This window comes from Anser anser, assembly GCF_964211835.1.
Source record: "Anser anser genome assembly, chromosome: 2".
Taxonomy (NCBI): domain Eukaryota; kingdom Metazoa; phylum Chordata; class Aves; order Anseriformes; family Anatidae; genus Anser; species Anser anser.
Genome location: NC_139721.1, coordinates 135,140,931 through 135,164,407, shown reverse-complemented (window position 1 = coordinate 135,164,407; position 23,477 = coordinate 135,140,931).

Genomic DNA, 23,477 nt, shown 5'->3' with positions numbered 1-23,477 from the left:
AAATTTATTTCTGAGAGCTTCAGTCCCATTGTCAAAGATAAGATTTGAGAAGGTGGAGCCTGTGTGAGGTCTATTCCTTGTTCAAAGTGTACCTCAGCCCTATAGCAAGTAGAGGTATTGCTATGAGGAAGGCTTTAGTGATCTTTGAAATGAATTTCTGTCTGTTGGTAATGGGAAGTAGAGGGACCAAAAAAATTCATAAAGGTGAAATACACTGGTGAAGTTGTGAAAATTAGCCATTCCAAAAAGTAAGATACTTTGTCCATTTTTATGGAAGAACTACTGCATTCCTGGGGAAAGACCAGTGTACTTACAAATCTGTTCATCCTAGAGAGTTAAGTTAATCTAGAATTGGCAAATGCATAAATAGCATGAGACATTCAATTCCTCATTTAGGTCACTGCAAATTTAAAATAAGATGCAAAAGACTATAAGAAACAGGCAACCTAAATGAGGTAAGATATGGAAAATGAATAAAAAGTCATATTAATTCTTACAATGTCCAATAGTGTGGTGATTTTTATCATGCCATATTTATGAAGTATCTTTGAATTTCTTGGGTGGAAGTAAGTACTTTGTTTAGTCATAGAGCAGGGAGGTCCTGGAAATAAAGATGGAAATTTTTGCAAAGAAGTTCCAACAATTGCAACATGCTCCCTCCAAATATTCTGGACTGATCGGATGGTAAATTTTGCTAAACATTGTATTTAACTTTGTGTAGGGGGGTTGCATGTAGACCAGTGAAGATAATATTACTGCTTTGTTATCAGGTACTCACGAATGGCCTCAGCCTTCCAACCCTGCTCTTCTTAAGAAGATCTGAACCTTGCCAAGACTGAGGCTATAACACAAGGAGACAATTTGGTGCCAGTGAATCTTTAGATGTAACAACAATCTTTCACTTCTGTTAGTACTTTAAACACTGCTGAAGAAAACAAAAGCAAAAACAAAAACAAACAAAAAAGTATTTTATACCACGGGGACATAATTGTGTTTTGTTCAGTAGTGAGAAATTGTTTAAGGTAAGTGATTTATAACACCTAGTACTAAATTAGTACTAATAAAGCTATGGTATAAAAATGCAAACATTCAAAAATCAAGTTATAAAGTATGTCTTTACCTCAAATATACTGAATCTATACATAAAACATTATTTTGCTCAGTTTCTCTGCCCACTATTATGTGTGGGGATATTCTGTTTAGATATATGATAAGTCCCTCTCTAGTTTTGAGAGATATATTTTCAATAATTATAGTGAGAAAAATGTCTAATAACACCACTTTTGAGCAGAAATCTATATAGGAGTTTTAAGACATATGTAATACTCCTCCTGAAATCAAGTGGGTTTTATCGTCAACAGACAACAGACTAAGTTCCATTTTGCCACCTACACTTAGATTACAGAACAATTATTGCTGATGGTGAAAAAAACAGAAATAATAAAGTTTGACTCATAGGGACTGTGGTGATCTTGATGTCATGATAGTTTGTTCTTGTTCTTCTTGTTCTTGTTCTTGTTCTTCTTGTTCTTGTTCTTCTTCTTCTTGTTCTTGTTCTTCTTGTTCTTGTTCTTCTTGTTCTTGTTCTTGTTCTTGTTCTTGTTCTTGTTCTTGTTCTTCTTCTTCTTCTTCTTCTTCTTCTTCTTCTTCTTCGTCTTCTTCTTCATCATAATAATAACAATATGATCCTTATGGGTCCCTTCCAACTTGGGATATTCTATGATTCTATGAAATTATATTGTTATTATTATTATTATTATTAATAATAATAATAAAAATTCATTTTTAATGCAAAGCTCTAGGAAAGGCATTTACCTAGCAGTTTTTCATTTTAACCCTCCAAGTGTGATGTTCATTCATAACTGTTTGAAAGGGACTGGTATATAGGTATGTGATATTAAGTGCACTTGTCTTTATTTTCTTAATGACATGTAAGTTATTCTTGGTTAAAAATGCAGACATTCAGTAGCCACAATCTGTGTGTCAATGAGACTTTAACAAGGAAATTCCTGAATGGGTCTTCCATGACTTGAAAGCAATTAATGGAAACCTTTAGTTAATGAAATTTAATGTTAGTTCTAGTCCTTCAGAAAACAAGAGTAATTAACTCGATTTGTTGCAAACTTTGGACTGTGTTTTTCTCAGAGATCAATAGTGTTTTTCAGTAGTAACTCCACCCCTATTTTGGGATAATACTCTCTTCTCTGCATACCAACATCTTACGTATTGGCCATGATCAAAACTCTTACAGTGAAAAAACATTTTTTTACATAATATCTCTCTGTAGCATGGGAAGTATTATTTTCTAATTTTCTAACATTTCTCTGGAAGTATAAAGCAAGTCTTTACTTTTTTCCCCACAGATTAAGCTAGTATTTAATTTAGATCCCTGCAGAAAGCTTTTGCTCATTTTGAGTTAAAAGCATTCATTTCTTTTGTTCATAGGAATCACACAAATTTTCTCAATCTAGCTTGCATAAATATTATCTGTACGGTTGTCTTTCATTAACCATTCCAAAATAACTCTGTTCATCTTTTTAGAACAAATCTTATTTCCTCAACATCTCTTGCAGTTAAACACTACAAATGAATTCAGGACGTCAGTTAGAATCCCAAAGATAGAGGGCCTCATCTTTTATTTTTTAAAGAAATTCCTCCATGTGCATAGTTTCAACGGTCTCTCTCAAGTCTCAAACTGTAAAAAATGACTTCTAATGAGTTTTCCACCATTAATTCTAATAAAAATGGCAAGCCTTAGTTATATTGCTTTCCAGTGGTCTTTCTCAGTCACCATTTGAGTTTTGAACTAGTAGTCTTCAGATGCCTAAGTAGCTTCTTTCTTATGCTATTTTCTGCTGCTTTACCTCTTTAGGCCTCTTTCTAACACATTTTTAACCTCACAAGTGCATGAACCACCCAGTGAACTTAGAAATTACTTAGACCTATTTTTAGATTGCTGTTGTGTTGTCAAATTATAATGGTTTATGGTTAACACTCCTGAATGTTTTTTTTTTTTTTTTTTTTTTTTTTGCGTGTGTGTGTGCCTATTATATTACCCTTCCTCTTCACCTGTGTTTTTTCTTACTCTACCTTTTGTTCAGTTATTTTGCTTGTTTTAGATCACATGCAAATAGTGGTCCATGTTACTTTGTTTTGCACATAGGATCAGATGAGATACAGTTATGTATTTTACTAAAGTTGAGCTAAAGACATGATTGTATTAACTTATTTAGAAATGCAAATTAACAAACTGTAGTGGTACTTGTAATTAATCCTTAGGTAAAGATTTAAGTTTGCGTTAAAAATAAATGGGCATTTTATTCAGGGGGCTGGGAACTACAGTATAGAATGATGCTTTTAAATGTCTAAATACCACTGGAAGGCAGACTGATTTGTTTGGAGGTAGAACAAATCAGTAAAATAATCTCACACCATTTATAGTAAATACACACTATTTCCATTTATTTTCCTCCTATTTTTCTATGTTTCTATTTAGCAGACTAACATACAGTTGCAATGCTAACCTGTAGGCTTATTCTCTTCCTTCTACTATCTCTCATTCTCCACCAAATACTAATGTTTTCAAAAAGTCCTTATATTGCCTTTCCTTTGCTTTTCTTATATGTCATTAAACATCTGATAACTAGTTGCCAAGATAAGGCAATTAACTTTGTTATCATAATTTCCACTTTCACATTTCAAATTTGCAAATAAACAGAACTTTTAATTTATTTGGGTTAAATATTTGGGTAAGCATAATTTAATCCTGCTCTCCACATTTTTCTTAGCGGACATTGATTCTTCATCTTCCAGTTTTAGGTCTTTTCCATCTGCTGTCTTTGTGGAAGAGAAATGCAGTCAACTCAAAGGTTTCCCTTTGTTAGGTTGACCAAAGAAACCAGTCTATTCTGGCTGAAGTCTTACCAACAGTAAGGAAAACACAATATGAAAAATTCTTTTCTACTTCTATCTATTTACTAGCAGTAGTGTTGTGTGTAATACTAAAACCACAGTTATTTTTCATCATTTGTCACTGACTGCTTGCTGTTCTTTCTACACTGACTATAATATAACTTTCTTATGCGGTAATGTGGTCTAACCTGTAAATCCACATTTTGTATTTGTGCATTTGACTTTTCTGTCTAAGGGATTATTTACACTGGTAAATCACAGTAGGATGGGGTACAAATCTACAGCATACTGGCTTCTCTCTGCCAGATTCCCCTGTGGATACTTGTAGCCTGCACTAATGCCAGCTCTGTGCAACATGTGGAGTAAACAGCATCACACAGTGCTGTATTTAGTGCTTAGCAAGTGTCAGCACGAAGTTAGTATGTAGCAGCAAGTATACTGCAAATTCATGCTTTAGCTTGCTGTACTAACCTGCTTGTGTAGACAAGTCTCGAGTGTAGTACTTCACACTTGTCTCTATTGAATTTCCTGTTATTGATTTCAGACCATTCTTCCCATTTATCAACATGATTTTTTTGTTTGTTTGTTTGTTTTCAGTGATGCACCCCCTCCTTTTTTTTTTTTTTTTTGTTTTCTTTCAAAGTTACAACATCAGCTCTTCGTAGTCTTTAATGATACTGTAAATGATTACCAGATGGTACAGGTGGGGTCTTAACATTGCCAGAATAACCAAGCTGGCAATTTTAGAGTTTTTAGACTGCAATCACACAAGTTTAAATAAATGATTATTTGGGCACTAAACAGGAAACTCACCAGATTACTTACCAGAAGAGATGACTTCATGTGTTAAGGGAATGAAATACTTCTATCACTTATCTTCTTTTGGGAGGAAAGTAGATCAGCAACTTTAAACTTTAAGTAGATTTTCATGTGTAAAGTCAAGGCAGAAAACTGTCTCTCTTGGACCTATCTACACTTAATAAAGGCCTAGTTCTTGCTCATATTAACAAATGAAGTAATTCTCCAAAGGAGGGTATCTGTAGTCTTTTGGGGATTTACGCTGACAGTTCCTAATGAATTAGAAGTAGTCCTTATTTCTGGCCCGTTAGTATGTTTGTATTACAAATACAAGCATTGCCTGGACCAGAATTTCCAGTCTGGGGAAATGGCTTTTACGTCATTCTTAGACAAGCTCCTACATTTTAATATGCATCATATGATTAACAGAAGCTATGCAAGTTTGCATTATAAGTTAACCTTTAAATCAAAACAAGGATTTGAACCTTTACAAATATTGTTTAATTTTGAACATTAAATGTAGGTCATTTAGCTTGAGTTTGATCTTCATCTATAAAACCTTAAAATGCAAATATTTGGAAGACAAAACCCACCTAAAGCTACTGTTTACACTATTTTACTGTTAATTGTTAGCTCTGTGTTTACCTCTGGTTCCAAAGTGGCTATTATAACATATAGAGTATGTTCATGTGGAAACAAATGGGCAGGTCTTTTTGGTTCGTTGCCTGCAGAGACAAACTTTACCAGTGTTCTCACCATAACAGATATGAGGATGAATCAATGTCACGTCATTAACACACTCTCTTGTGCTAATATAAGTCTGTGCTAGGTATAAATGTAAGAACGTTACTGAGGTAATGCAATTGCACATTTTTGGGTTGGAGGGAGGTATGGTAATCTTGCAGCATAAGTGAAGTCTGTTCAAGCTTTGCTGTTAAAAAATAAAACAAAACAAAATGTATTTACAAATTTGCGGAGCCTGGACTGGAACTGGGGAAGCAATTTTTTTTTTTTAACACTGGACCAGTTTCTGCAGAGTGCTTCTGAAAAAAGTTTTCTGTTTCTTGTTCTCCTGGCCTGTTTTTTTTCCAACCATTCAATCTTATCTTATGACTGTATGACCAGACATTGGCTAAGCAAGAATTTTGTGAAATTTTGGATTCAGTGGTCATTAGGGCAAACTTGACGGGCTTCAAGGTGCTTCTGTGAACCTAACCTCTACAGCTTAATTAAACAAAGGAAAGACTATTTAAACTGCAAAGGAGGACAGTGTCTTCCCCCATTTCCTCATTTACTGATTAGTCAATATCCTCAGAGTTTATTTGCAGTGTTGCTCACTATTAGAACTGAAATACCAATTATTCTCTATTGCTTCACAGCCTGACCCAAATAAATTGGCTCATTTCCTGCAGACATGCTGTCAGAGGTGGGTCCTTCCACTACTTCATTATTTATATTTCTGTTATTATTAGTCTTGCTAATCATCTTCCTAAGTAGGGTATAGAATGGAACCTCACCTTTCCAAGGGCTATGATACTGGAAGGAGACAGTGAACTCCACACAGCTCCTTTGTGTGGCACCGAATCAACTCTTGCAGCCATCCAATTTCTTCTCACTCACGTTGCTTCCTGCTGTTCAAGGAGAGAAGATAGATGTCTCCTTTTCCTACCGGTAGCTGTTTTTGCATGCCCTGCATGAAGATTCTTATACTTCCTACCATCTCCTTCACCACTACTCTAAAGAATTATATAAAGGCTTTTGTTGCAGATATTCCACTTGAAGAAATGCCCTTCTGCTGAGAAATCACAACATTTCTTCATCTACAATTACAGGTCATTGTTTTGAAGTTTCTCAAAAGAGCTACTGAAGAACATCATTATTGCCAATCTTTTCTTTGTAAGTTTGAACTATCAAATGCACTTGTATTGAAAGAAATCATGTGTGGACAATCTGAATCACAGAGCAGTTTGGAAGTTCTGTGGACTGAAAATAAATTGCTGGTTATAAGAGATTTGGCTGTAAACTCTGTCTGCCAATCATTTGAAGTAACTTAGCTGGACATCATACACAAATGGGTGCAGTCTGCTTGATTTAAGAGTGATATTTTCTGTTGTGTGCATTTTCAACTCTGGAATAAGAAATCATGCTCTAGCATTTCACTGTCCAGGAACATTATACTGCATCATTTCTGCAAAGGTCATAGTTACAAAGTCACTTTAAAGCATTGAAGGACTTAACTCTTCTAAGTATTTACAGTTGTCCCATTATGTCATTTTTTGGTCTGTATTTCCTGCCATTCGTTGCTTAAATAAAACCACTGACATGATTTGAAGTACTCAGTTTTGGGGCAGTCTTAAATGTAAGTTTCACTATTCATGTGATACCTAACTTCAAGCCCACTGAAATCTGCGACAAGATAAGATTCACATTGCAGTCAGTGGATTTTCTGTCCAGATTTTACTGAATACTGACACAACCCAAAGATGTCACAGGCTATGTAATGGTGTGTCTTATAGAGTAACGTTACTGAATCTTCCCAATGAGATGGAAGAGACAATTTAATCAGTCTTTCTTATCTTTGAAAGGCAAGATCTAGTCAGTAGATTACTTCATGGCTGATATTTTTCGTCTTGAAAACAAAACATCTCTTTATCTCACTCCCAAGAAACATAAAGAAAGTGGTCTTGATGCTTCAAGAAAAATATTCCTACAAAAGGTTCTGTGTCTTTTCAAGACCATTGCAAAAAGAAGAATTGAATTGTTGTTTTTTGACATTTTCCTTATGTAATTTTATTTATTACTTACTATTTATTACTTAATATTTGCATAATGAGATCTGTGATCTTAGCCATTGTCAGCCACAAACACAGACAGTCCCTGTCAGAAAAACAAGGTAAACTGATATAGAAGATTGAAAGCAGGTATCGTGGATGATAAAAAGGAAGACTAGAGAGGAAGAGGAGGAAAATAAGATATAGAGATACTGGTTAGTGTCTCAAAACCATCTAAGTTCTGCCACACTATTGCTATGGGAAAATGTGTACAATAAGGACGCGCTAAACTGGTGTTATCAAACATGATAACTTGTAGGCTTGTAAAATAAGAACCTTAGGGACAAACATAGGGGTATATAGTAAAACAACACTTGAGAAAAATAGAAGAACAACAATGAGAAAGAAATGCAGCACAAGAGCAAGATAGTAAAATAGGTAAAGCCCACCATCTTATTCCAATAGCTACATGGAGAATTTCTATACTGTGCTCCATTACACAGTACAGGTAGACCCTCTCTTTCGGCTTCCACATCAATTTTCTGTACCCCTTCATGTGACAGGTCTTTCTGGTCTGTCAGTTGGCCTCATCTCACCCATACCGGAAGGTGAACTTAGTTTTGTTGCACTAAGGGATCCTGAAAAGCTCTACTGCCCATATTACAGATTCAGCCTGATTCTTTCAGCCATAGTATATGGGTGTCTTCTGAAATACCTTTCTGAGAAGTTTAGTGATATTTCTGCACCTTGCTAACATGGTGCTTCTTAGCATCTAAGACCCTGTCAGGCTGCCTCAAGGGTAGATATTTGCTCTGTTGAGCAAAACAATATGTGGGACTTGTCTTCATGGTCAGAGGCTGTCACTTGGACATAAACTTGCTGGTGCTCTAAGCTAGTCATACTGGCTCATACCAATACATTTGTATGAGAAGCTAGAATAGTCAGCAAGCACACAGTCTAAATGACTTGGGAATCTCAGCTAGCTTCATCTCCTCTGGCTTGGAGCACGCTTGGAGCTGGTGCATAACAGTCACCACTTGACAATGTACACTGGCCATAAATCTCGTTAGAAAGTTGGTTCTAAAGATTTGTGCAGTTGAAGAACAGAACTTGAAACACTCTTCCAGAGCACGTTCTGCCATTTCCCAGCAATGTGTCATTGCCCAGATGAGATATCAAATTTTTGCATTGCCTTAAATTCCATGGAGTTGCATTTAGCCAATAAGGAGTGAAAAATACTCCACAACATTAAACGAATTATGGAACTTTTCATCAGATCAGATATCTGTCACCAGACCTGCTCTGTTTATTTATTAAGATAGATGGATTCTTCATGAATTGATATGAAACTTCTGCATCTATGAACTGCTGGATATTGTGGTTCACTGACTACTTGAGTTATACTTGGTTAATTTGGCACATATCGTGTAGAAAACTCAGAAAACTGCTCAACCATGGTTTTTCATCATCCCTTCCCTTCCCTTCCCTTCCCTTCCCTTCCCTTCCCTTCCCTTCCCTTCCCTTCCCTTCCCTTCCCTTCCCTTCCCTTCCCTTCCCTTCCCTTCCCTTCCCTTCCCTTCCCTTCCCTTCCCTTCCCTTCCCTTCCCTTCCCTTCCCTTCCCTTCCCTTCCCTTCCCTTCCCTTCCCTTCCCTTCCCTTCCCTTCCCTTCCCTTCCCTTCCCTTCCCTTCCCTTCCCTTCCCTTCCCTTCCCTTCCCTTCCCTTCCCTTCCCTTCCCTTCCCTTCCCTTCCCTTCCCTTCCCTTCCCTTCCCTTCCCTTCCCTTCCCTTCCCTTCCCTTCCCTTCCCTTCCCTTCCCTTCCCTTCCCTTCCCTTCCCTTCCCTTCCCGTGTTATTTCTTTTCAAAATTCATTTTAGTTACACTAAACTTGCCATTATTATACATCTCAGTCCTTGTGGTTATCTGAATTTTTAGCACTTTGTGTGTGTGTGTGTGTGGCTGAAGCCATTACAAAGCCTGAAGACATTTCTGTCATTTATGTATATCCAGACAACTTCAAGTGATTTTCATCTAATGCAAGCTTTCTTTTTCATAGCCCTAAAGAATGTTTGATGAGCTTTAGACAACATACTAATGTTAATGTGTAGAAGAAGACTGTGTAATGTGTAGAAGACTGCTGTGAGTAAGCACGCTGTCAATTTTGTAAAAACATTCACCACAACCAACATTTGGATCTGTACTTTTGATACATAGAGTCTAAATACTCCATTTCCATTGAAAATATTCTTTAGAAAATATATTTCAGTTCATTTCACACTGTGTTAATTGTGTAACACACTGTAACTATTACCTTTTACCAGCCACAGTTGCTCATGTAATGGGAAATGATGACTTTAACAAGGAATTATTAGATCTGTTTGATCTGAGAATGCACATGTGGACAATGGGGGCTGCAGCCTGGAACATACACCATTTTCTCCCCCTATGAGTATATAATTGAATTACAAATCTCATTTTAGGAAGAAAAAAAAAAAGCCAGTAAGCCTTATGTTTTGCAGCTAGCCCTGCTGGGTGGCAAATTTTATTTAAAACTACTAAATAAATATGGGGCATTTAGTATTACTTCAAGACTAATTTAAACCATGTCAGATTTTCTAAATGGAGAACATGTAAGCAAAATTAGTTTTTACTGTAATTTAGAAATATATATATATATGTATATTTTTTTTTTTCTGAAGTACTGTTACAATTTTAAAATCTTATATTGGGTGGTAGCATCTCACGATTTTCCTACAAGCAGGAAGAACACATGCAAGTGTCAGAAGGTAATTCCACAGTATCTAATGAGATTGTTTTGGAACCATTTTGCAAAACTCTTTAAAAAAGATATTTCTGGAGTTGTAGCTTGGGGAAGTGAGAGACCTGAAGTCTTGTGAGACACGTCTCACAGGAACATAAGTTAGTGAATGCACTAGTTGACAGTGCCACGTGTTCCTTACTGGTCGAATAATTATTATTTTTGTTCTAGAAATTGGGAATGATGAGTTAGAATCCACATGTTATGACATGAATCCACATGTTATGACATGTTTATCCACATGAAATGACTTGGGAACCTAATGTCCAATTTTCATAAGTTGCTGAGAGACATAGGGGTTTTGAACAGCTGTGAGCAAAAAAGATCTCTCTCTTTCCTATTAGAAGCAGCTATGCCAGTCTCAGTGGGGTTCTTAGTTCAGGTAAACATCACATTTTGAGAGGGAAGATACACTTACTAGCGTTGACGTGAACCCACTTGACTACCTCAAGACCTGGCATAGTACCTCTATGAAACATCCTATCACAAGTAATGTTTGTGTAGCTGTAGCCCTCAGTCTCCTTGAGCCATTTTCCTAGGGCCTTCAAAATAATTCAGACTCCCTGAACAACAGATTGTTGCTTAGATTCATTGTATTGGCACTGCTGTTGCCTTCTCAGCTATAACTACAGCCTAATCTCCCAGGTGTCTAATTCAGTTACGTGTATAGTCCCTTGCAACTGGCTTCATCAAAGCAACCAAAGTACTGCTGCAACTTTCCCTGCTGGGCTGCTCAGAGCACTAGCTCCATCCTTAAAGCTTTGGAGATAGACTACTGTAGAAGCTGGGAATGTCTAGTTTGTGAGTTATATATAATCATATAAAGTGCCTAATGCTTGCCATCCTGTAAACTCTGTAGCTGGAGGGCCTGACTAAAGTCTCCAAAACCTGGAACATCTACACAAACAACAAAGTGGCACCAGCTTTTTCTTAAAGAAGTATTGAACATGGGAAGAGAGATTGAGAAGACTGACTTCGTCTGGGATCCACAGTGGCACAAGCTATCTGTCTGGGTGCTACCAGATTCAGCTTCTTAGTCCTTCCACTCCCTGCACCTGGTCTTCCCATGACCTCTATGTGATGAATAAAGAAGGCCTATATAGTAGCTTATTCAAATTTGAGCGTTTCACAAGGCACTATTCTACCTAGAACCAGTGGAAGTATGTCTGATCAATTAAAAAATGTCCAAAATCCTTTTAAAATTGTGCCCAAATATTCATATAAAATCTTATGCTGCCACAGAGGAATATGCTCTTAGGAGGCAGTTCAGATTCCTTTTGGGGTAAGTATGAAGTTGCCTGTGGCCTGCAGCACCACTTGGCTTTCAGATCATTGCAGCTCACAGAAGCTGTTCTCAGTGAACACAGACCTCGTAACTTTATGAGGTTCCAAGAGGCCAACTTACACCTGTCAGCTGGAATGCAACTGAACTCAAGCACTGCAGGCCCACCAAAGTATGGTGTTACTGACCTGTGAGTAACAGTATTCAGTACAAGAGGGACATAGAACTACTGGAGCAAGTTAAGAGGAGGGCTACTAAGATGATTAGAGGACTGGAGCACCTGTTGTACGAGGACAAGCTGAGAGAACCGGGCCTGTTTAGCCTGGAAAAGAGAAGAATGAGGGGAGACCTCATCAATGTGTATAAATGTATGAGGGGAGGGTGTCGAGAAGACGGAGCCGGTCTCTTTTCAGTTGTGCCCAGCAACAGAATGAGAGGCAATGGGCACAAACTGAAGCACAGGAGGTTTTGGCTGGATATGAGAGGGCACTTTTTTACTGTGAGAGTGACAGAGCACTGGCACAGGTTGCCTACAGAGGCTGTGGAATCTCCTTCTCTGGAGATATTCAAATCCACCTGGATGTCAACCCAGGCAATGTGCTCTAGGTGATACTGCTCGGCAGGGGTTTTGGACTAGATGATCTTCAGAGGTCCCTTCCAACATTGTCCATTCTGTGATTCTGTGAGTTCACTTCCTTGTGACTCTCACCATGCCATTCTTCCCACTTCCCTGGTTTCACAAGTCCCATATTTGCCAAAATTGGTCTTGAAAGCCCTTATATGTTTCAGTTACTTTCCAAAAGAGATGTGAGATACCTAAGTCACAGACTTAGAATCACAGAACGATTGAGGTTAGAAGGGAATCCTGGAGGTCATCTTGCCTAACCCCTCTGTTGAAGAAGGGCCACCTACAGTAGGTTACGTAGGACCAGGTCCAGGCAAATTCTGAATATCTCTATGAATATAGAATTCACAACTTCTCTGGGCAACCTCTGCCAGTTCTTGGTCACCCTCAATGTAAAAATACTTTTTTTCTTATGTTCAGACGGAACATCTTGTGTTTCAGTTTGTGCCCTTTGCTTCTTGTCTTGTCACTGGGCAGCACTGAAAAGAACCTGGTTCCACCTTCTCCACAGCCTCCCTACAGATATTTATATGCACTGATGAACTCATCCTGAGCCTTCTCTTCTCTAGGCTGAATAGTCCAAACAGTCCCTCCACAGGGATGCCTTAGTGCCCTTAGTCATCTCTGTGGTCTTTCAGTGGACCCCTGTAGCTCCATATCTATTTTGTATTGGGGAGCTTAGAACTGGACACAGCACTCCAGGTATGGCCTCACCAGTGCTTAGTAGAGGGGAAGAAGGATCAGGTCAATTGGCCTGCTGGCAATACTGCCCAGGACATCAATAGGCTTCTTTATTGCAAGGGCAAAGTCACTTACTCTCTTACAAAAATGTAGCCAAAGGCACAGAAAATGGTGTTATTTCACTCCCTGCCCAGTCATCCAACCCCAAATCAAACCCAAATAATTAACTATTTATTTATTTATTTATTTTTAAATTCACACAAGCTGAACTAGGTCTTACACTCAGTCAAAGTCTCAAGGTATACATCTAAAATTATACATTAGATAAGAGGCCTGACTTTCAGTAAGGTGAGGGTCTTATCCACATTGTGGCCAGTGCTGGGAGTTATTGATGTTGACCATTCATGAAGTGCTATACAAAAGGCAAGTAGCTGACATTTCCATGTTCAGTGAAGGGTGCAGTTAGTGAAGTCAAGTTACTTTATTGTTCTGCTCTTTCAAGGATGTCATTCTGTCTTTTGAATATAAAGACAACATAAAGTCATTCTGAATCTAACAGGCTATTGTATATTCCTCTGTCTGAAACCGGTATTATTTTGATTCCTCTCTCACTCTCTGCTTTGGCTTTGGGATGTACTGCCTCAGAATATACTCTCAGAAATGTCATTGTATTTCTGGAAAACTTAATGGAAATCTTTTTTTTGTAGTTTTGATTTTTCTTCATTGCACTGATATTTATTCAGTTTATATGATTGAACACTGATAAATTGGACTTTGCTCATATTCCATATCACATTGGTTTGAATTACAGTGCTTAAACCTCCCAGTAAGCGAAAGAACTGGAGAGATTACATCTGTGATAAGATTACAATCCCCTTATGTAAGTAATATTAAAATTGACTCTCTGAATATAATCAAGAATTTGTCTGGTTATCTTTAATTGATCTCCCTAGAAAGATAGTACAAACTGCAAATGAAGTTGCAGTACATTACAAATCAAAGCAATAGTATAAAAATCATAGAGTAAAACAAAATGGCAATTTGTGCATATCTTGCACCTTAAAAGTTATAATTTGTCTCTAAGTGACAAGAAATGTCATCTCTTGTTTATGGAAACAGTAAGTAAATTGAGACATCTGGGACAACATAAAATGACATATTCAATTTTTGAAGATGTTGAAAAATGTTTTCCTTCTTTGTGTAATCGATTAATCTTAATAGACCTGTGAAGAAAAGCTGGACCAAAAATGTTTCCACAAATGTGTCCTTGGGCATTACCAATCACAGTGGAATCAAGATATTTATATTTCATCATCGCCTTTATTTGAAATCATTCCATTCCATTAAGTTTAATCACCTGCTACTTTTTCATCTGGGCTAGATTTCCAAGATCAATCCATTTAAAAATTTTAAAATCTCTTACATTGGTGACTTCTAGGTAGGTGTTTGGAAAGCCCCTTAATGGGTCCCTTCTTTTATGAGGTATGCGCACAGTTCTATAGTCTTTGCAGCCATCAAATTCATGAATATGTTCCAAGATACACAAGCTGTTGATAATGCCAGCGTGTACTGCTGGTCTTGTAGATTTGGCCAGTCCTTGGTGTTCTTGGTTTCTAAGTTTGTATAGATTCAACAGGACCTCTGGTCACCGAAGCATACCAGTTCTTGAGAGACCATCACGTTATCTCTCCGTACATCCTTCTAATCTCTTCAGCCTGTTGGTTTCCAGTTACTGTTTCTCCAGTAACTAGATAGTAACATAGATACCTACAGAAATTATTCACACATGCTCACACGCAAGGGGTGACATCTCTTTCTTCACTAAAACATGGATACTTGGATAAGTGAATATAAGGAAGAGGGTGAAGAGCTTTTCCTCTGCACCGTGCTAAGAAGTGATAAGAAGGTTTACGAAATAACTTTCAACAGTACTGACACTTTCTGCAGATACTGTTTATTCTAAATCTCTCTAATGCAGCCATTGAAAGGTTGAAATTTATATTTATGAGTAGTTCTAGCTGTATGTTTATGTTAAAATCCCTGTGGCTGCATCCTGACAAGTCACTATGTTATAGGTTATGAGATGGTTGCTTTAATTGTTTTCTGTATGTCATATGCTGTGTGTTGGTGCATGTGTAGAGCACAAGGAAATATGTGTAAACACAGTGAAATTTTGTAGGTTATCTTTGATTAGTAGTACATTTACAATGATTAAATGTCCTATATTATTGTAAATAAGCCAAAATATTTAAATACCTTGGTAAAGTACGCTTAATATCACTATTTATGACCTGTGCCACTTGAGCACTTAAACTCCCTGATCCCTGGCCCTCTGCTATATTAGGTATTGTACAAGATATTCAGTCAGCAGAATAAGAATTTCATTGGTTCACATATACTGTCAGTGATGTTTCTCCATGGATGAAAAGAGGAATATGTGTTCAATGTATCTACATGGAATTATGAGTGCAATACAAGCACATGAATAGTTCAATATCTTTTTCCCTGCTTGTGTTACTCATAGGATTAGAGGATCATTGGAAAATTTGGGATGGAAAGAGTCTTGCTCTTTGTTAGCTATGAAATTAGTCCAGGATATTTAGGACATTATCCAGTCAGGTAATGAAATTTTCAAAGACAGAGACTGACCAACATCTCTGGGCAAACTACTCAGTTATTTAGCTTTCCTCATGGTAAAAAACCTTTTCATCCGGGCTGAACTTCTTTTGCTTCAACTTATTGAAACAACAAGCCCTCCATGATGCCTTCCTTGTAGGTTCTGGTATTCAGGTTACTCTTGAAGCCATCTCTTCTCCAGGCTGAACAAACCCAGTTCCTTTAATGACAATAAACTGAATTTTCATGAATAGTCATGACATTTTTTTAGGGGAACCTGTTAAAACATTTAGTATTATCTGACTAAAAAAATCATTTGTTATTGTAGAGTCTAAGTATGCCTGATTGCTAAGAGATTACATATCATCTCCATAATTACATTGGACGTACTGTGCTGAAAGATGAAAGTGAAAGGTCAAATACTACTAAAATTTATTTATTTGTTTATTTATTTATTTATTTTCAGTGAAAAGAGAGTTGCGGAAGAAGTTTAGGTTAGTTATAATGGAGAATTCGTTGTTTTATTGCTACTTATGGTCATGAAAACCATGAAATTACAAAGAGTAGCATAACTGACAGCTATGATTGCCACAGAGAAGCAACAAAGAGATCATTATAATATTATTCTGAGTCATTGGAAAGAGGTGAAATCCATACCCGAAGAGATGACAACCATCGCAGGTCTGTAAAGACCTACAGCCTCCATGTTGGAAAACCTTTAGATGCAAGAGGCAGCATTCACCACAGTTCCTTTATGAGACTTCTCCAGGAGCATTGCAAGACAAATTGCAAACTACTAGAGTACGTCAGATTCCTAGTCAAATCTTTTCAGATTTTAATCTAAAATGATAATTCAGCAAATGTAGCTATTCCTTTCTGATCCACTAAGAGACAAGCTGATTATCCAAATCAATTCATAGTTCTTTCAAGTATTATTTGAAACAAATTATTTGATGTCCAAAACAATTTTCACTTTGTAGAAAATACACAGAGAAAACAGTCTCTGTCTTGAAGAGGTCAGGATCAGCTCTGAGATGGATCGTAATGAGTGCAATAAGCAACAAGACAGGGAGAAGAAAAACTGAAGGATAAAGGTGAAGAAGTTCAACAGCTTTATGGCTTGCCACACACACATAGCTTGGACTTGCCGAGGCGACCGGCTCCGGGGCAGACGCGTGCTGCAGCGGAGCGCGGGATCGGGACAGGCAGGGCTATTTTTCGGGCATCGAGCCTACGTGAGGGAGCCGCCAGGCACCGGCAGCCCTCGTGAGGGAGGCTGACGAGGCGTAGGCGGGGCCAGCAGCGTCAGCGACAGCTCCTCCCCCCGGCCGTTCAAAGGCATCCCTTAGGGAGCGCGAGCGACCAGGAGCGCGGCGAACAGGGCCGGCAAACAGGGAGTGACGCGGTGGGAGTGACGCGGCAGTTAGCGAGGCAGTTGGCGCGGGCAGGCAGGGCGGAGCGCTCACACCCGCCCATAGGGACAACTCCTCTAACGGCACTCTCCTGTCAGCTGGGCTGTAATGGTCTCCACCAGGCACGGTGCTTTCTCTAGGAAGTCAGTGCACACCCAGACCGACTGCCCGTCCAAACATGCGGCAGTTCAGGTCTCCGGATGCGGGGAGTGTATGAGCCTCTTGCTGCCATCGGCGGGAGGCAGGGAGACTGCTTGCGTGAGGTGCGAGCAGGTGGACGACCTGGTCCGCATGGTGGCAGAGCTCAAGGAGGAGGTGCAGAGGCTGAGGGATATCAGGGAGTGCGAGCGGGAGATAGACTGGTGGAGTGACTCCCTGCAGGACCGGAGCGAGAGGGACCAGGGTGAGACGCCCCAAAGGGGGGTGGACCCCCTGCCCTGTTGCCATCGGGCAGAGGGAGGGGACCTGCGAGTTGAGGAGGAATGGAGACAGGTCCCTGCTCGACCTCGCAGGAGATGCCCTCCCCTTCCGGCGCCGCCTTCCCAGGTGCCCTTGAACAATAGGTTTGAGGCCCTGGAGCTGGAGAGACTGGTGGGTGAGGATGAGGTAGGAAGCCTACCCGGGAGGATGCCTGAGGTGAGGAAGTTGACTCCACGCCTCAGGACTGCCTCCACCAAGAAAGAAAGAAGGGTGATTGTTGTAGGCGACTCCCTCCTCAGGGGAACGGAGGGCCCTATTTGTCGGCCTGACCCCACACATAGGGAAGTCTGCTGCCTCCCTGGGGCCAGGGTCAGAGACGTTACCAGGAAGCTTCCAAACCTGGTTCACCCCTCTGACTATTACCCGCTTTTGATAGTCCAGGCTGGCAGCGATGATGTTGAAAAGAGAAGCCTCAGGGCCATCAAACAGGACTATAGGGGGCTGGGACGATTGGTGGAGGGAGCGGGAGTGCAGGTGGTGTTTTCGTCCATCCCTACGGGGGAAGGGAGAGGCACGGAGAGGACATGGAAAGCTCATGTGGTTAATAGGTGGCTCAGAGGCTGGTGCCAGCATAGAAATTTTGGGTTTTTTCACCATGGGGAGCTTTACTCGGCACCCGGCCTGATGGCCCCAGATGGGTCTCTATCTCCAAGGGGAAAACGGATCCTAGGCCAGGAGCTGGCGGGGCTCATAGAGAGAGCTTTAAACTAGGTAAGAAGGGGGACGGGGCTCAAACAAGGCTTGTCGGAGCTGTGCCGGGGGAAACAATGGCTAGGCCGGGGAAGAAGGCGATGGCCCAGCTGAAGTGCATCTACACTAATGCACGCAGCATGGGTAACAAACAGGAGGAGCTGGAAGCCATTGTGCAGCAGGCAGGCTACGACTTGGTTGCCATCACGGAGACGTGGTGGGACCGCTCCCACGACTGGAGTGCTGCAATGCCTGGCTATCGGCTCTTCAGGAGGGACAGGCAGCACAGAAGGGGTGGTGGCGTGGCTCTCTACATTAGAGAACCTTTTGATGTTGTGGAACTCCAGGCTGGGAATGATAAGGTTGAATCCCTGTGGGTTAGGATCCGCGGGAAGGCCGGCAAGGCTAGCATCCTGGTGGGGGTCTGTTATAGACCGCCGAACCAGGATGAGGAGATGGATGAGGAGTTTTATAGGCAACTGACAGAAGTTACAAAATCGTCGGCGTTTGTCCTCGTGGGGGACTTCAACTTCCCGGACATATCCTGGAAACACAACACGGCACAGAGAAAGCAGTCTAGGAGGTTTCTGGAGAGCGTGGGAGATAGCTTCCTGACGCAGCTGGTCAGTGAACCTACCAGGGGTGATGCCCCGCTAGACCTTCTCTTCACAAACAGAGAAGGACTGGTGGGAGATGTGGTGGTTGGAAGCTGTCTGGGGCAGAGTGACCACGAAATGGTAGAGTTCTCTATTCTTGGCGAGGCCAGGAAGGGGACCAGTAAAACTGCTGTCTTGGACTTCCGGAGGGCTGACTTTGAGCTGCTCAGGACGCTGGTTGGCCGAGTCCCTTGGGAGGCGGTTCTGAAGGGCAGAGGAGTCCAGGAAGGCTGGGCGCTCCTCAAGAAGGAAATCGTGATGGCACAGGAGCGGTCCGTCCCCACGTGCCCAAAGATGAGCCGGCGTGGAAGAAGACCGGCCTGGCTCAACAGAGAATTGCGGCTGGAGCTTAGCAGAAAAAAGAGGGTTTATAATCTTTGGAAAAAAGGGCGGGCCACTGAGGAGGACTACAAGGATGTAGCGAGGCTGTGCAGGGAGAAAATTAGAAAGGCCAAAGCTCATCTGGAGCTCAATCTGGCTACTGCCGTTAAAGACAACAAAAAATCCTTTTACAAATACATCAACGCGAAACGGAGGACTAGGGAGAATCTCCATCCTTTACTGGATGCGAGGGGAAACCTAGTTACTAAGGATGAGGAAAAGGCTGAGGTGCTTAATGCCGCCTTTGCCTCAGTCTTTAGCGGCAATACCGGTTGTTCTCCGGACACCCAGTGCCCTGAGCTGGTGGAAGGGGATGGGGAGCTGGATGTGGCCTTCGCTATCCATGAGGAAATGGTTGGCGACCTGCTACGGAGCTTGGATGTGCGCAAGTCGATGGGGCCGGATGGGATCCACCCAAGGGTACTGAGAGAACTGGCGGAGGAGCTGGCTGAGCCGCTTTCCATCATTTATCGGCAGTCCTGGCTATCGGGGGAGGTCCCGGTTGACTGGCGGCTAGCCAATGTGACGCCTATCTATAAGAAGGGCCGCAGGGCAGACCCGGGGAACTATAGGCCTGTCAGTTTGACCTCAGTGCCGGGGAAGCTCATGGAGCAGATTATCTTGAGGGTCATCACGCGGCACTTGCAGGGCCAGCAGGCGATCAGGCCCAGTCAGCATGGGTTTATGAAAGGCAGGTCCTGCTTGACGAACCTGATCTCCTTCTATGACCAAGTGACGCGCTTGGTGGATGAGGGAAAGGCTGTGGACGTGGTCTACCTTGACCTCAGTAAGGCTTTTGACACCGTTCCCCACAACATTCTCCTCGAGAAACTGGCTGCTCGGGGCTTGGACTGGCGTACGCTTCGCTGGGTTAGAAACTGGCTGGATGGCCGGGCCCAGAGAGTTGTGGTGAATGGAGTCAAATCTGGTTGGAGGCCGGTCACTAGTGGAGTCCCCCAGGGCTCGGTACTGGGGCCGGTCCTCTTTAATATCTTTATCGATGACCTGGATGAGGGCGTCCAGTGCACCCTCAGTAAGTTTGCAGATGACACCAAGCTAAGTGCGTGTGTCGATCTGCTCGAGGGCAGGAAGGCTCTGCAGGAGGATCTGGATAGGCTGGAGCGATGGGCTGGTGTCAACTGCATGAAGTTCAACAAGGCCAAGTGCCGGGTCCTGCACCTGGGCTGCAACAACCCCAAGCAGAGCTACAGGCTGGGAGATGAGTGGCTGGAAAGCTGCCTGGCCGAGAAGGACCTGGGAGTATTGGTGGATAGTCGGCTGAATATAAGCCAGCAGTGTGCTCAGGTGGCCAAGAAGGCCAACGGCATCCTGGCCTGTATAAGAAGCAGTGTGGCCAGCAGGTCGAGGGAAGTGATTGTGCCCCTGTACTCGGCTCTGGTGAGGCCGCACCTCGAGTACTGTGTTCAGTTTTGGGCCCCTCGCTACAGGAAGGACATGGACGTGCTCGAGCGAGTCCAGAGAAGGGCGACCAAGCTGGTGAGGGGTCTGGAGAACAAGTCTTACGAGGAGCGGCTGAGGGAGCTGGGCTTGTTCAGCCTGGAGAAGAGGAGGCTCAGGGGAGACCTCATCGCTCTCTACAGTTACCTGAAAGGAGGCTGTAGAGAGGTGGGGGTTGGTCTATTCTCCCACGTGCCTGGTGACAGGACGAGGGGGAATGGGCTAAAGTTGCGACAGGGGAGTTTTAGGTTGGATGTTAGGAAGTACTTCTTTACCGAAAGGGTTATTAAGCATTGGAACGGGCTGCCCAGGGAGGTGGTGGAGTCACCATCCCTGGAGGTCTTTAAAAGACGTTTAGATGTAGAGCTTAGGGATATGGTTTAGTGGAGTACTTAGTGTTAGGTCGGAGGTTGGACTCGATGATCTTGAGGTCTCTTCCAACCTAGAGAAATCTGTGAATCTGTGAATCTGTAGTTACAAATAATTTGGAAGTTTCAGCTTTTTTGTGTGTGTGTGTGTGTGTGTGTGTGTGTGTATGTCTAGACAGTTCATTTCATTTCAGTATGTAAACAAACAAACACGTAAAAATGCTCTGTGCCAATCCAGAGGTGCCAGATTTCAGCAGTGAGAAAGGTGTTTCCTCACAAGCACTGGGCAGTTACAGTTTTTTTGCACTTAACAGGTTGATAAAACACCTGACTAAATGAATCCCTGTAAAGCTGCTGTGTATTAACATCCAGTACAAGTTATAACATTTACTTAATGCTATAAAAGTGTACTTGCATTTATGTCTCTTTCCATCTGCATTATTCTATCCTTGCGTTACACGGGGCAACTTTGTTTTTGACGTCACCAGTATCATATTGTGCAAACCCACTGTTTAATGCAGTTCTTGTGTTGGTCACTCTTTTCACATTTGAAATTTGCTGAGGCTGATTCTTCAAATTGTACAAGGTATGAGGCTTTACCATTCAAAGAATATTAAGTTATTGTTGCTTCTTTGGTCTGTGAATACCTTTTAAAAAATATTCCACTTGTGTTTGGAAATCTAGAATTTCAATGAAATTGTGGTCAAAGAAATTTTCAAAGTGAGTTATGACTTTTAATCAGATGGTTGGATGTAAGTTCAGATAGTGAAGAGTAAAGTACCTACAAAGAATAGTCCAAATTAGGCTAAAGGTAGAACCTTCAATGGCAACATTAGGAAAGGTTAACTTTCCAGTTATAGAGTGTAGAAAAAGTGCTGATGATGGTAGTAGGACCCACTCACTTTTGTGTGTGATATAACAGATTTCTTAACCAAGTAATAACAAAACCAATAAAGTGACATGTTATTTATTTTTGGTAAATAATGGAGATATTTTAGGAGAGTTATTGAAAGAAGATGATTCAATAATAACAGAAAGATAAACAAAAATGCTTTTATGATTTATAATTTTAAAGGAGCACACTCTTTTCTGGAAACAGTCTGGACAAAAGTCTCAGAGGAGCCTGACATTCAGAGGAGTCTCCATCTGCAAAAACTCTCTTGTATCCATAGCTCAAATAAGGGAAAAAACACAGGAAAAGGCTGAATCCAGGTCTTAATTGCTGAGAGATGGAGAAAGTGTGTTTTGTACAACAACACAAGAAAATTTTCAGTTCCAAGCATAAAATAAATCCATAAAAATTGGCTGGACAATTGAGAATATATTTCCAAGCATAGTACCATAATTATGAAAAAAACTACTGACTTGTTGATACAGTCTTGGTAGTATGTTTTATAAAAGATTTTCAGACTATTTTAAAGAAATAAAGAAAAATAAAAGAATAAAGAATAATAATTATAAAGACTATTATATAATCATATATGGAATAAAAATAAAGAAGAATAATAAAGAATAATAAAAGAATAAAGACAAAGGAAAACAGAAAACAGGAAAAGATTGAAATGAACTTTATTGAGGTTTGTGAATATAGACGAAAACTGGATAAAATTCAGAAGTTTTGACTTGCATAGGTTGAACTTTGAGTAGTTAAGAATATTAGTGAAGTTGTTTAATGCAGAAAACCTCATAGAAGAATCAACATCTCTAATCGAAGAATACCATTTAAATTCTTAATGTTTGTGAAAGATAAAATCATATTGGAAAAGGTACAGAGAAGACAGTATGAGCAAATATATCAAAAGTTTACCTTACAGAAGATTAACAGAGGTTGGCTAATTTGGCCTCAAAGACTAAAGAGGCACATACATGTCTTCTGTATTTATTTTGGAGGACTGAAAACAAGACAGGGATTAAACATGATTTAAGGAAAAAGAGAACTTAAGTCAAAATCCTTTCTTTCCTTTGTTTCATTATAACAAGTTTCATTATAACAGGTGTCTAGCAACACCATAAGAGTTATATGGTTTCTGTACAATGCTAGCCTGTTGAAGAGATCAGGACAGGCATTACATTTCACTACATATATAAATAATTTGAATAATAAAAAGTTATGCAAAAGAAACATGAGATTCAATGGATTAGTGCAGCACTGAAGAACTGATTTCAGATTTGACTTGAATAAATGGATAAAAATGGGATGGAGTTTTTATGTTGTCTTCCTTGAAAAGATCTGCTGGGCAGTAGGTCATCTTCTTAGTCTTTGGGAAGAATTTGAAAGAATAAAGAGTCTCTGCTCTTTAATTGTGTTAGTTCACTTGAGTTTATTCATTCTAGATCCAGGCTAACACATTTGGAGTTGTGTTAATTGACCATGTCGTCCTGTCCCTACCCCTGATGTTTTCTCCAGAGGCTGAGTCTGAAATGCAGTAGCCTGTTTTGTCAAGGGTTTTTTAATTGGGTTAAAGTCTCCTGAGCAAGCACCATTGAGAGTTTCACTTTTATCATGAACACAGGGCATAAATAGCAAATG